Source organism: Elephas maximus, chromosome 11, assembly GCF_024166365.1.
Source record: "Elephas maximus indicus isolate mEleMax1 chromosome 11, mEleMax1 primary haplotype, whole genome shotgun sequence".
Taxonomy (NCBI): domain Eukaryota; kingdom Metazoa; phylum Chordata; class Mammalia; order Proboscidea; family Elephantidae; genus Elephas; species Elephas maximus.
Window position 1 is genome coordinate 54027527 of NC_064829.1, and position 15452 is coordinate 54042978.

General features: G+C 43.6%; 1 protein-coding gene across 1 annotated transcript in view; it reads left to right on the forward strand.

Moving 5' to 3' along the window:
- Positions 1-15452, forward strand: part of SLC14A2 (solute carrier family 14 member 2) — a 511838-nt gene that overhangs the window by 111983 nt on the left and 384403 nt on the right. The gene's annotated exons all lie outside the window — the stretch shown is intronic.

The following is a 15452-nucleotide window of genomic DNA, read 5'->3' on the forward strand; positions in this document are numbered from 1 at the left end:
TGAATAAGGAGGACCGAAGAAGAATTGACACCTTTGAATTGTGGTGTTGGCAAAGAATATTGAATATACCATGGACTGCCAAAAGAACGAACAAATCTGTCTTAGAAGAAGTACAGCCAGAATGCTCCTTAGAGGCAAGGATGGCGAGACTGCGTCTTACATACTTTGGACATGTTGTCAGGAGGGTTCAGTCCCTGGAGAAGGACATCATGCTTGGCAGAGTACAGGGTCAGCGGAAAAGAGGAAGACCCTCAACGAGGTGGATTGACACAGTGGCTGCAACAATGAGTTCAAGCATAGCAACGATTGTAAGGATGGCGCAGGACCGGGCAGTGTTTCATTTTGTGTGCGTAGGGTCGGAACCAACTCGACGGCGCCTAACAACAGGTATAGAGAGCCAGTGGAGATAGGAGGGGGACCAAGCACTGCAGCAGCCACAGCAAGGTCGAGTTGAACTGTAGGTAGTGTTTGGCTGTTCAGAAGACAGGCTACAGAGCTCAGTAGACATATGTTTAAGGAAGGCATCCGAGGTCCTTGAGCCTCTTTGGGGGCACTCGAGTTTGAGTCAACCCAATGATCTTTGTAATGCTATTATCACTTCCCAGCTGAATGTACCTTCAAAGGCCACAGAGTTACAAAACCTTTATCTTGACAGGCTCTTGGATGTCATCTAGTCCAACCTCCATCCCAGGATCCTAGACAGCCTCCATCTGAATTTTTCCAGTGACCAAGACCTTACGACTTCCTGAGGATCTTGTTTCTTTCTGGATGTATTTCATTATTAGGAAATCCTCCCCCTAATTTCCTGTGTCCTCTGTTCTCACACTCTTTCCCCTCTCACCCTCTCCCTCCAACCTACCATGCCTTGCTCCAGACCCACCTGATCCCACCCCTTATCACTCTTCCACCTACTACTCGGAATTTAGAACTCTCCATTAGACCCGCTTCTCTGCCTAAGTCACCAGTTTACAGTATCTTATTGCATTAATTGCTGTGTGTAGCAGAGATGATTTTTTTTTTTTTCCTGCCAGATCTTCCCTCAGCCTTAGTATTGTTTGGAAAGCATAAAACTGAAAACTGCATTTTTATGACTCCAAGTGACCTTCAGAATTCCAGACACGGCTGACTCCTGCTTGGCTATAATATTTTGGCTCATTAATTTCAGAGGAGATAGTCCGATTTATATTTTTATTAAGTTTCTGAGGATTTTTAATACCTTGTTTCTAAATATAATGAACTTCTCTCCACCAAATTTTAATTAGGGAGCATATTAAATCCTCAATTAATGCTTGCAGTAATGCATATTTAATATCCAATAACATTTGATCAGGACCCTTTCCGAGAGGGAGGAGTTGGGATATTAAAGCTCCGTGGCTCTCGATGACCGGTACAGCAGCCACATCTCCTTTTCAGTCTTCCTTCAATTGCCCAGTAGAGTAGAAGTGTATTACAGGGTATTGGTCAGGAATGCAATTACCACTCTCCTTATTAGCTTTCCCACTGGAGTGAGAAGGGGTTTTCTGTCACTGTGTACACAAGAGCACAGCATAGATTCTCTGAACAAGCAAGTCCACAGCGCAAGAAGGAATTTTTCTTTTTATTTTTTGGTGAAAATATACATAACAAGACGTACACCCATTCAACATTTTCTATGTGTACAGTTCGATGACCTTGGTTACATTCTTTGAATTGTGTCACCATTCTTGCTATCTCTACCCATATTGTTTCACCACCGTTAATTTAGACTCCCTGTCCCCTAAACTTATCCTCTCTGTTTTAGAGTTACTGCTGTCAATTTGATCTCCTGTAGAAAATTCTTTAAAAGAGTGCACTGCTAAAGGTGAACATTCTTTACTAGTTGAACTAAACTGTTGTTTCATTTAAAGATGACTTCGTGAGATAGATTTAATTCAACACTTAAAGATTATCCCAGGACAATAGATTCAGGAGTTCCCCTACTCCCAATGGGTCCAGTAAATCTGGTTCCTGTAAGAATTTGAAAATCTGTTCCACATTTTTTCTCCTTTTGGTCATGATCCAGCTATTGGGTCCTTAATTAAATGTTCAAGATAATAGCCAGGCACCATTCTGTTCTTCTGGTCTGAGGGTAATGGAGGTATTAGTCCCTGGAGGCAATTAGACCCACAGTCCATATTCAGGAAGGAACTTTTAATCCACATGCTCTAAAGGTACCACGTTTCCTCTTTTTACCTCTAGTTCATTTCCCTATGCTTAGTGCAGGGGTCTGCAAACTTCTTTCTGTAAAGAGCCTGATAGTAAATATTCTAGGTTTTGCACACCACATACTGTCTCTGTCGCAGCACTAAACTGCCCTTGTAGCATCAATTTGGCCATAAGCAATTTGTAAATGAATGGGTGTGGCTGTATGCCAATAAAGCCTAATTTATGTTCTGGAGGTCACCTTTCAGCCAAATAAAAGACTGGCTTATAACACCTCTGAGTAATGTGCTCCCTTAAACCATCAACTGCATGAGCCCCAATGGTCAACATTTATCCAAAAAGCAAAGATGAGAAGACAAGGAAGGGAAGGGAATCTAGATCAGCGGAAACAACAAACAATGGAAATAAGAAGAACGCTGACAAATTGTGACAATGTAACCAATGTCACAGGACAATGTATATAAAAATTGCTAAATGGGAACCTAATTTGCTGTGTAAGCTGTCACCTAAAACGCAATTTTTTTTAAAGGAAACAATTTTATTTACGGACACTGCAATTTAAATTTCATGTAGTTTTCTTATGTCACAATATATTATTTTTCATTTTATTTTGTTTTCAAACATTTAAAAATGTAAAAGCCGTTCTTAGTCTGTGATTTGGCCGGCGGCCATAGTTTGCGAACCCCTGCTCTAGAGAAGAGTTCAGAAGCGAGGTCAGGAGATGCAGGGCTCCTATTCCAGCTCTGCCACTAGGTCTCTAAGGTGCTCTTTGGAAAGCCAGTGTACTCCCCTGGGACCCAGTTTCTTCAACTGTAAAATAAAGTTTTGCTTTAGCTACTGGGGAAAGCCCATAGAATCCAGAGGCAAACATCACTGCTGTGGAATGGAGAACACAACACCTATATCCTTCCAAGGGCTGGCCCCCAGCCTTGATCAAGCCGCCAAAAAAAGTCTGAGCTACCTCCAGCCTCCCTCTTTGGCACTCTGTCCCTCAACAGCCACATTCCTTCATACTCTCCTCCTTCTCTAAAAACCTGTCCTCGGGATAAGGACATTTGGTCATTCATCTTCAAGTAAGAACAGTTACTGAAACCTTTTAACATTAGAGAAAGCTGAAGGAATTAGGCCTTGGTAACTCTAAAAGCCAGAATTTACTGGATGCTTAGTATGTGCTAAGGAGCTCTGGTGGCACAGTATTTGAAGCACTCGGCTGCTAACCAAAAGTTTAGCAGTTCAAATCCACCAGCCACTCCTTGGAAACTCTGTGGGGGCAGTTCTACTTTGTCCTACAGGGTAGCTATGAGTCAGAATCAACTTGATAGCAATGAGTTTGTTTTTTAGTTTAAGGAGTCCCTGGGTCGCATGAGCAGTTCAGTACTTGGCTACTAACCAAAAGGTGGTTCAAATCCACCCAGGGTCGCCTTGGTCTGGCAATCTACTTCTGGCAGATCATAGAATTGAAAACCCTTTGGAGGGCAGTGTGCAGTTCTACACATAGGCTCTCCATGAGTTGGAATCAACTTGATGGCAACTGGTTTAGTTTTTGGTTTAGTATGTGCTAAACTGTGTGTGTGTGTGTGTTTCTACCTAAAATCCCCACTGTGCAGGTGAAGAAATCAAGACTTAAAAAGTCTGAGTAACTTGCCAAAGTTCACTACCTATTAAGTGGCGGAACTGGGACTTGAATCCAAGCAGTCTGACTCTAGAGCTGTCATTCACATGTTATACTGCCTCTAGAATGGTAAAATTTAGAGAGCCAGTAAGTAGAAGAGGAAAAATATTTGGGAGAGCTTGCCTAAACCACCGTATCATGCATACTGTGTGGCTGCCACTCACTTTCTCTGCAGGAGGTTGCCTCTGCCCTCCAGCCATATGCTCTCCTTTCCTCATTCACAGTTTGCCAAGAGGGAGGATGCCTTTGTACTGAAATCTGGGAGGCGATTTTCCTCAGAACTGTTGGTTCTACCTCCTCCCTTCCTCTCAGGTTGCCTTGCCATCCTTTGCAGTACGATTTCATCCAGATGGCCAAATAATAACTTCATTATAAAAATAATTGGTTAACTAAAGCTAATATTTATGGTTTATACTCAGGATTTTCTTTCCCCCTGTTCTGAACATAACCAAAACACAACACTTTAAAATGCTACTGGGGCCATATGTTGTTTCCTATCAGTTCTTGACGTCATTTGAGTAGCTTGGTTATTTTGGGGTTTTTCATAACTGTGATAGCACAAGGCAGCATTTTAGAGAGTGTTAGAATCACTGAACAAGGGACTCAGACTTAGAAGGGACCCACAGGTCATCTACTTCTTTCTTCCCTGTTCTCCAAGAATTCTTTCTAGAGACTTTCTGCCAGGTAGAGTTAAGTCAATGGAGGTTCCTGATCCAGTGGTGGTGTTGTTGCATGCTGTCGAGTCAATTCCAACTCATAAAGACCCTACAGGACAGAGCAGAACTGGATTTCCAAGGAGTGGCTGGTGGATTTGAACTGCCAACTTTTTGATTAGCAGCTGAATTCTTAACCACTGCGCCACCAGGGCTCCACTCCAATCCAGTGGTAGATTTATTTATTTGGAAGTTCTTCCTTCCTCTATAGGCCAATGAATTTCTTTTCCCTGAAACATCTGCCCATATGGCCAGGATCTGCTCTCTGGAACAACACAGAATAAGGATATTCACATGAGAAGATCTTCCAATATTTGAAAACCATGATAATGTCATTTTAGAGGCTTCTCTGTTGGATGGGGAACATCCTCAATTCTTTCAAATGCCTCTCATGTGGTTTGACGTTGATTACGCTCAGTTTCCTAATTGTTTTCCTCCCATTATACTCTAGGGATCCCCTTAGCATGGGTGGTCATAATTCTCAGAAGCACCCAAACAGTTATTATCTCACTTAAACTTCACAATCACTCTGTGAATAGAAAGCACATTATAATTCCCATTGTACAGATGAGAAAACTGATACCAAGGTGGATAAACTGTTCAAAATCAACCCCTGACTTCTTTACAGTCTAGTCCCTTTACTCTTTGTCCAAAAATCTCACAGCTACTAAGTGTCAGAGCCAAGCTTTGAACCTAGGCAACGTGGCTACAGAGTCTGGGTTCCAAACCACCATTCCTACTATAGGACCTGAGGTTCTGAAGTAGAGGTGAGTTAAAGGCTCATGGCTTTTAAAAAATATTTCCAAATGCCTGGCCCCATCACTGAACTCAGATTTAAAGCATCTGCATTATTGGAAAGCTCCTTGGGTATTCTGACATGTGCACACACCTGGTTGAGAGCCACTGCTGCCAGCTGTTGGGAGCCACTGGGTTTCTGATAAGCCTCCCAAAGTTGAATTTTTGAGCAAGGGAGAGTCACAATCAAAGCAATATTTTAGGGCTCATCTGGCAGCTGTGCTTGCCAAAGACTAAACAAGTCAAGAGGGTTGAGGTGGCGAGAGAGTACCAGGTTGTGCAAAGGCCAAGACACAGGAAATGAGGGGTCAGGATGGTAGAACAGAAATGAAATTAGCCACCTGATGCCAGAGACCAGCCAGGACTAGCTACAAAGAACAAAGAGTCTCAGATGCCTTCAGGTTGGGAAGGCTTAGAGGCTGAGAAAGTCCTCCTGAAAGTTCACCATCGTGGCATACTTAACAGTAGGTTCAGGTTCAAATCCCAGCTCCATCACTTACAGCTGGGTGACTATGGGTAGGTTACCTAACCTTTCTGCACTTAAATTGGCTCATTTACAAAATGAACAGAATGATAGCATCTCCCTCATTGAATGAAGAATGCATACATAGTGAATGCTTAGAGCAGAGTTTGGCTCACATGTGCTCAATAAATGTTAGCTATTATTATTTTTATTGGTAGGAGATTATGGGAGCAATGTGTCCCTCGACAATAAGCTAAGATTTAGAGATTTTGGTCTTAGATGCAGCAAGATCTCTGATCCTTCTACAGGCTACCTTCAGACTAAGGGAAAAAAAAACCAAAAAACTGTGCTTTTTCTAAAATGACAGCCGCTTCGTTTTCAATCAAAATGATGCTAATTACTGGGTATTGACCCAAGATGAATTTCTCTTTGATGAACTACATACTCCTCTTCAGAAAACCTAGCCAAATCATCTCAAATACCAGGAAGTGTGGGGTAATGCAGCAAATTGGGGGAAAATGTGTATCAGAAAAAATTATTGCTACAAAAATATTTTCAGTAAGTTTGTTCCCTTCATAAATAGTGTGAATGGAACGCTGCAGTAATCAGCCGAAAGCCCGATCTTCTTCACTGTGGGCTAATTGCTCGTCTGGTTAGTGCAGAATTTAATTTGTGCTATTGTGCAGGCAAGGCTGAGAGCGTGAAATAAACAATGTGTGTTAATTTCACGTTTTCCAGTCTACTTAGCCAAAGAGAAAGCTTCGGCTCCTCTCATGCCTCACTCCACCCCCTCCCTTCTCACTCTGGAGCGGAGGGCCTGGACTTTGCAGACCACAGAGGGTGGGAGATTTGCTGATGGCAGGTATGGGATTCTCACTCCACAACCAAAGGCTCGGGAGAGCAAAGAGACCTGGGCAGGGATGGTGACCAAGGACACACGCAGTGCAGCCCAGCCCCACACCCAGGGAAGGTTCTCAGATCTTTCTCCCAAGATAAATGGGCACCTGCCGGTCTCATGCAGCTGGCTTTATGCTCTCATATTTGATGACGCCACTGCCTCGTCTGGAGCAGCTTTCGGGGGCAAACAGAGAGCTACCAAAATGATGGCATCTGATCAAACGGGTTAATCTGGTGAACTGAAGGCATTCTTCTCTGCTGTGGGCAGCAGAGGTGCCTTTATAAAGCCCTAGAGGAGATGCCACCTTCAGGATGTGGTCTGAGGACATCTGGGATGGTCTCCTTCCCTGCCAGCCTCCCTCCCTGCACCATACTAGGAATCCAAGGAGTCCGAGCTGAAGGAGGTACTGGCGCTAGCCTGCCCTCACCTTCTTTCTCGATGGCTGAAAGGCCTGAGGCCCCCAAAAAGTGACTTGTTTAGGGCCATCGATGGAATCAATAGCTTGACCATGCCTCAAACTCAAGGACCTCCATCCCTATCCCAGTGCTCTTTCCCATACACCATTTTGCATCATATCTGTAAAGTGAATGAAATTATCTTCTTGATCGTTGTTAGTTGCCATCAAGTAGGCTCTGACTTATGCTCTCCCCATGTACAACAGAACAAAACGTTACTTGGTCTTGAGCCATCTTCATGATCGTTGGTATGTTCGAGTCCATTGTTGTGGCCACTGTCTATTTTGAATGCCTTCCCACCTAGGGAGCTCATCTTCCAGTACTACATCTAACAATATTCTCTTGTGATCCACAGGATTTCCTTGGCTAATTTTTTAGAAGTAGATCACCGGGCCTCTCTTCCTAGTCTGTCTTAGTCTGGAAGCTCTGCCGAAATCTGCCCACCATGGGTGACCTTGCTGGTATTTGAAATGCAGGTGGCATAGCTTCCAGCATCATAGCAACACGCAAGCCACCACAGTATGACAAACTGATAGACGAGTGGTAGATCTTCTTTTTTGTAGATTGTTGTTGTTGTTGAGAATATACACAGCAAAACATACACCAATACAACAGTTTCTATGTATATAATTCAGGAATATGGATTACATTCTTTGAGTTGTGCAACGATTCTTACCCTCTTTTTTTGAGTTGTTCCTCCCTCATGAACATAAACTCACTGCCCCCTAAGGTTCCTATCAAGGCTTTTGAATTGTTGTTGTTAATTTGATACCATATAGATAGTTCTTAAAAGAGCATAATATTCAAGGCAGACCATCTTTACTTGTTAAGCTAAACTATTGCCTGTTTTTAAGATGAATTCAGGGGCTATCTTTGGTTTAATGTTTAAAGATTATATTATCTTTGGGCAATATTTTCAGGGGTTCATCCATCCTCCATGGCTCCAGAAAGTCTAGAGTCCATGAGAATTTGAAATTCTGTTCTACATTTTCCATTTTCAGGATTCTTCTATGGCATCTTTGATCAAAATGTTCAGTAACGGTAGCCAGGCACTCTCCAGTTCTTTTGGTCTCATGGCAAAGTAGACAGCTGTTCTTGGAGGCAATTAGCCACACATTTCATATCCTCCTATTCCTGACCTTCTTCTTCTGTTGCTCCAGGCGAATACAGACCAATTATTGTGCCTTTGATGGCCACTTGCAAGTTTTAAGACCCCAGACATTATGCAATGAACTAGGAGGTAGAACAGAAGCACTAAACATGTTATTAGGCCAATTAACTGAAATGTTCCATGAAACCATGACCCTAAACCTCCAAAACAAGGAACCAAATCCCATAAGGTACTTGGTTGTACATAAGCAACCTCAGCAGCTACTCTCTCTCTCTTTTTTTTTTTTCCCCCTTGGCCATTGTTATAAATACATCTATCACACAATTTTTGCCAATTCAACTTTTTACAGTATATGACTTATTGACAATATGGTAGATCTTCCAGATGGCCCTTTTCAATTTGCAAGGACCCTGGAGCCAGGCTGTCTGAGTTCAGATCCTGGCTCTAGCCAGGTAACATTGCATAAGCTGCTTATGGATCTCAGGGCTTCACTTTCCTCATCTGTAACATGGGGATAGTAATACTACATATGTCATAAGGTTATCATTAATATTAAAATAGCTGATACATGTAAACTACTTACAACAGTGCCTAGCATAATATAAATGTTCAGTAAACATTAACTATTGTTAGGATTATTGCTTGGGATAGTCTAAATTTCCGTCATGTTTTTATATTATTTTTGTGTGTGTGATCAGACTTTCCAGTTCCTCCAGAAAGGGGGTTCTGTTCCCTTGCTTTCACATTTCCATCTGCCCTGCTTAGAGAAGAAGTAAAGTTGCTTTACTATTAGAAATCTAAAAGGGAAATTCTAGTCTTTGGAAATGCCTGAGGTTTCCTTTTAATTGAGAGAATGTTACCAATTGCCAATCTGACACAAAGGGTCCTTGTCTTCTCCCAAGTAAGAATACATGAGAAAGACAAACTTTAGCTTCAGCAAGCTTTATTTTGCTTGAGTCAAGCAAAAGGAGTCAGCAGGGATCTAAGCCTCTCCAAAAGACTGACCCAAAAAGGAAAGCAAGTCTAGGGCTTATATTGGTTCAGTGGAGGCAATAGAGTAAAGAATATTTAGTGGGCTTCTTTTGAGGAGCTGATACTTCTCAGAATGGCGGTGCATGTTAATTAGGTTGCTCTGGCATCTGGAATCCAAGATGGAACCTGCTGATATTCAAGATGGAGTCCTCTCAGCAGCCCTTGGCATCACTTATTATGGGATATAGCCCAAGCACACTGATTTTTGGCACTACATCACCATCTTCGAAGGGCTAAGGGAGGTTAAACCGCTGTCACACTTTGTTCTTCTGTACATGTGGGAGCCTGTAAATGGGGAATGGGCTAGAAAAACACTAAGAAGGAGATAGTAATTCATGGGTTGTTTCAGCCTTAGCTCACGTTGACAGGGTGTGGTTCCTGTTTATCCAACTTCTAGGTGGTAATCTTTTAACAGCTCTTTTGTTCCACCAGCACAGTTAACCCTATCTGTCTCAAGAAAAGCATAAGAACTAAAGTCATTGACACAAATCCTTGCAATGGTAGGAAGTTTGCCTTATTTGTCTCTGCCTCCCCCGTGACCAGCACAGGCCTGACACATAGTAGATTTTGAATATATACTGAACCACCAGGGAGTATGACGGGAGACACAAGATGTGGTTTTCAAGGCCATGGAAGTGAACCAGTGGAAAAAATCTCCTTAGTCTTTGCGGCTTTCCTTGATCAAAGAGATGATTTGTATTTCTTTTTAGAAAAGAGCAATATCAGTCTTATTTTAAGTCATTAAACCATAAGCTAGAGCTACCTTAGCCTGGTCCAAGAGACACGGCTGGCTATATGTGCTCTCAGTTGGGCCTCCATAAATATGTATTAAGCCCCTGCCTTGTGCTGGTTACTCTCTAAGCACTGAGAATACAAAGACTGTGCCTGTGATCAAAGAGGTCATAATCCTCATAAGTAGTGATCAAACCACACTAATTCCACTTTACATTGGAGGAACATACTGCAATTTGTAAAGCACTGTTTGAGTATTCTTATAATATAGATAAGGACATTAAGATAATGAGGCATTCTACCATTAAACCAGAAGAACTGGATGGTACCTGACTACCATTACTGAATGTTTTGATCAAAGGTTCTAAAGAAGAATCCTGATCAAAGGTGGAAAATTTTGGAACAGAATTTCAGTTCTCACGGAATACAGACTTTCTGGAGCCATCAAGGCTGTATAAACCCCCAAAACCTGAGATAATCTTTAACCCTGAACCCTTAAGCCTTCTTTAAACCAAATCATATTCCAGTTTAACTAGTAAAGAATGTCTGCCACGAGCATTGTGATCTTTTTTAAAGAATTTACTGCCTGAGATTAAATTGATAACAGCAACTCGAAAGGTTAGATAAGAAGCTTAGGGGGAAATTAGTTTATGTCAATAGGGAAGGAACAAATTGGAAAAGGAGGGTGAGAATGACGACACAACTCAAAGAATGTAGTCAATGTCACTTATTGTAAATTTAGAAATTGTTGAATTGGTGTATGTTTTGCTGTGTATATTTTCAACAACAACTAAAAAAAGAAGATAACAAGGGATTGAGGGACTTGCTCAAGGTCACACAGCTGAGACTTGAACCCAGGTCTCTTGACTTGAAGTCCTCTCCTCTATCACTCTGCTTTACCCTTCATTAGACAAAGAGTACCTGTCCTGACAAATTTCCTCCACAGACTATTGGAAATGACAGAGGGGAAAAAAGCACATTTTGTGACAGTACAAGGTAGAGCTGTGTAATCTGAAGATAAGAGAACAAAAATGCTTCCTCAGTGTTGTCATGTCTTTCCTGGACCAGAGAGTCTAGGGAAAATTAATAGTGCTATCAATCAAGCAACTAATAGTTATAAAGCACCTACTCCATGCAAGACACTGGGATAGAGTTAGGGGAGGGGGCACAAAGATGAATGAGATACTGTTCCTGCCTTCTGGTGCATCACAAGCTCGAGCAGGAGATAAAAGAAGACTTCATGTTACCATGTAGTAACTGCTACCTCAGTTGTGTTGCCTGGATGTGGCTTTAATTTGAGAGGAGGTTAGCATCTGTAACTGTGGGCTGCATGGAGTTAGACATACAAAATGAGAACAGTGTAAGAGATGACCCAGGGAATCTCATCCCTGGCTGCCTAACAAGAGGAAGTGTATCTCGCTGCAGGTAGGTATAATCAGGGAAAGCTTCAGGCAGCACGTGACTTTGACATTCAAGGATGGGAAAGATGGTTGTTTAATAATGTCTCGTGCAGTGGAAGTGAAGGGAGGAGGAGTTTTGAAGGAATGCACCGCCATCTGATTTTTCTTCATGACTCTCCTAGATTGGCCAGCTCCCACAGATTAGACGGTGAATCACAGTGACCCATAGCAGGCATGGAGAACACGTGGCTGGGCATTTCTCCACTGGAGTGAAACTAGGAACGCTTCCTCTCTAACCAAATATGTTCCCATCTCAGAGCCATCCCATGGCCCTGTTATACACAGTTATTCCTACCTTAGGGCTTCAGGGCTCCCTAAAATCTGGTGTGTTGGTAATAAGAAGGAAAAGGTGAATGAAGTGAAATCTATAATAACTGATAAGCCCTCTACAATCTTCAAAGAGGCATCATTTGGCTACTTCTCTGCTTCAAGGGTAGAAACTCTGGTGGCATAGTGGTTAAGAGCTATGGCTGCTAACCAAAAGATTGGCAGTTTGAATCCACCAGGTGCTCCTTAGAAACTCTATGGGGCAGTTCTACTCTGTGCTATAGGGTTGCTATGAGTCAGAATCATCTTGACGGCAACAGGTTTCAGCTGGTTTGTTTTTTTGTTTTTCCTCCTTCAAGTTTCCCTTGAAGTTTATTTGCAACTGATTTTGTCTGAATTCAAAAATGTAGACAAAGAGGGTAAGAGATGGGAGGGGGAAAAAGTAGCACACGGTTCCTCCCAGAACAGTCTCCCATCACTCATTTGGAATGAGATGATACCCCTCCGAGAATGATCTCGGGAAGGGACCACGCTAATTACCATCCATATTTAGGAGAGCTTTTGCTTCTTGGACTTTTCTTTGTGTCTGCTCTCTGAAGTGGGCTCCTCTGGAACAAGTAGGGCTCTACATACAGAGACGCTGGGACGAGTAGGTGCCTCTTGCCCCCTCCTATGCCATCCCTACTTCTGTTCTGGTTTGGAGAGCTGGGGAGCTAAATGAGAACCCTGAGGAGACAGGCACTGACATAGGGGTTCTAAAGGGTCCTAAAGGCAATTTCTCTAACCACACAGCTTTTTAGGAGGCTGATTGGGCTTCTGTCTCCAGGTTTCCTTCCTGAAAAGCCCAAGGAAGAGCCATCTAATGTCTCAGTCCAAAAAGACCTTCCAAGACAGAGTAAATCACAGCTGCCGAGAGACTACCTGTCACTGCAGTGCTGCAGAGGACAAGCCAGAGAAAAGGGAAAACCAGAGCTGGAGGAATGCAGACGTCAAGTCATCCACTGGGGAGGGTGCAGTGACTTGTGTAGGTCACACAGCTAGTCATTTCACTAAATGAATCAGCCTGTCTGGCATTTAAAATTCTCTAACATGTGAAGGCGGATTGGTGGTGTATTTTCCAAAGAAGCTGACTTTTTGAGCACTTCCGGAGCCCCTGCTGAAAGGCTTCTTTTCCGTAGGGGATTCTAGAACTGGGAAGGCCTGAATTCTAGACTTTTCATGATGTTTGGGCCTCCCCAGACCTTTCTGAAAATTTACCTATAGGAGAATTCTGAGGGTGATGTGGCAAGGAGAAAACAGTGATGCTCTAGGCCCTCTGCTCTGTGGTCATAAACCACATTCATCACCTGAACCACTCTGTGCCTGTGCTGAGTTTCGATGGGCAGGATGGCCTTTCCCTCACTTCTAGCTCTTCCATCCTTCAAGAACCAGCTCAGGGCCATTGCTCCAAGAAGGTAGTTCCAAATAGCCAACACTAGTCTCTGCATTCTCTTCCCAGGGCCAGCCACTGAAAGCTTCCCTTCGTGGAATGTCCACTCTAAACAACTGGTTACGGTCAAGTCAATTCCAAAACATAATAATTCCATGTGTGTCACGGTAGAACTGTGCTCCATAGGGTTTTCAGTGGCTGATTTTGTCAAATAGATCACCAGGCCTTTCTTCCCAGGTACCTCTGGGTGGACTTGAACAGCCAATCTTTCAGTTAGCAGTAAGCGTGTTAACCCTTTGCACCAGCCAGGGCGGCCCTGCATTAATCATGGGTTTCCTCTTTTTCCTCACTTATGTTCACAGTAAGCCTATGAAGTGGACACTCCCCTATTTACAGATGAGAAAGCTGATACTCCAAGAGGCTAAGGAATTTGAGTCCAGGTCCACCTGATTCCAAAGTTTGGGCTCCAAATCACTGGGCTCTATTGCCTCATATAGCCCTGCATGTGTGCCCTAGAGCTTTGATATTAAAACTACCTCAGATTATGACTTCACTTGGTAGGCTCTGTGGGAATATAAAGAACTACGAGATTCACATTCCCTATGTTCAGGGGATTTGAAATCTAGACAGATAAAGTATTTAAACAGACAATTAAAACACAGGACACATATGCACTCATTATATCATAATATCAACAGATATTTATTGGGCATCTAGTGGAGCAAACTGTTAATGTGCTCAGCTGCTAGCCAAAAGCTTTAAGGTTTGAGTCCACCCAGAGGCACCTAGAAAGAAAGGTCTAGTGATCTACTTCGGAAAAATGAGCCACTGGAAACTCTATGGAGCACAGTTCTCTGACACACATGGGGTTGCCATGAGTTGGAACAAACTGATAGCAGCTGGTATTTTTAAAATGTGCTAGTGGACAAGAAACATCTCAGTTTCTGCCCCAATGGAGCTTACAGTCCACTGAGAGAGTTAGTCCTTAATAAGTTTGCAAATGGCTATATAGTTTACAATGCAAAATGTTATGGAGAGAAAGGTCAGGATATTATGAGAAAAAATAATAGGGGGACCCGTCTTAGACTGGAAAACCAGAGAAGGCCTCCTTTCCAAAGTAGCATTAGGCTGAGATTTGAAAGGTGAGCTGAGTGAGCAAAATGTAAGCAGTGGAACTTGGAAGAGGTGATTTTGGGGCAAGGCCCAAGGCAGAAAGGAGCACGGGGCTTCAGAGAAACACACCTAACCAAAGCAGCCAGCTGTATGCATACATTGTTTGCCATCTATTTGGGATTTCTAGCGCCCATGGGCCCCCCACTCTTGAAATGCCATGAGTTTCTCAGGAGGCGCCCCTCCGCCTCGGCCCTGGTTTCTTTATAATAACGTCACCCGCAGCGCCAACCTGAGCTCAGCCTCTACCTGTTTGGGTTCACGCCACTTGGACAATGCAGCCCCTGGTTCACCTCCGAGAGCGTTGCTTCCGCGTTTGTCTCCCCCTCCCCAGCCTCCGTGGGCGCTCGGATCCGGGAAGTCTGTAAATTGTATACATTATTTTCTTTTTGATTAGATGAATAAATAACTTGATTGAGACGCGCCTGTTTGGAGGGCGATGCTGGCAGGCTTCCAGGAGTGGGAGGCAGCTGGCTCGGAGGAGCGAGGAGCGCAGAGACAGTGGCAACAAAGGCCCAAGGAGCAGACATGCCGTGGGGAGGCCCGGAGCCCCGGAAAGGACAGGCAGAAATGGTTAGGGAAAGCAGTTTCCCTTCTCTGCCCTTGAGAGGGAAGGCTCAGGCTGGGGCTGCCTTTCCGAGCATTGGGATATATGTCACAGTCCTCTGCTATCTTGGGGACAGGTTTCAGCTGGGAAGAATGGACACAGGCTCAGTGCAGCTGGCAACTGTTACGAGACTCAAGTACATTGCTCCACGAGAAAGCAGTCCACTCATGACAGGTACCGTTTTTAAGAAAGGCCTTGGATACACAAGGGCAGCACAGGTGTGGACATGGTGCAGGAACGCTGTTGCTGGCTCTTAATCCAGGCTCCTCCTCCTCATTTGCTGAATTTAATGTGTGAATCGAAGTCGGGATTCTCTGCCCTGGCTACACCTTAGAGATACCACTGGCCACATGCACCGGCTCCCACAGTGACCCCTTCCCACCCTGAGAGGTATGACTAGCTCTAGTCATAACCACCAGTGATGCCCTGTAGCAAGGGATAGCTTGGAAACATGTGACACCTGAAGA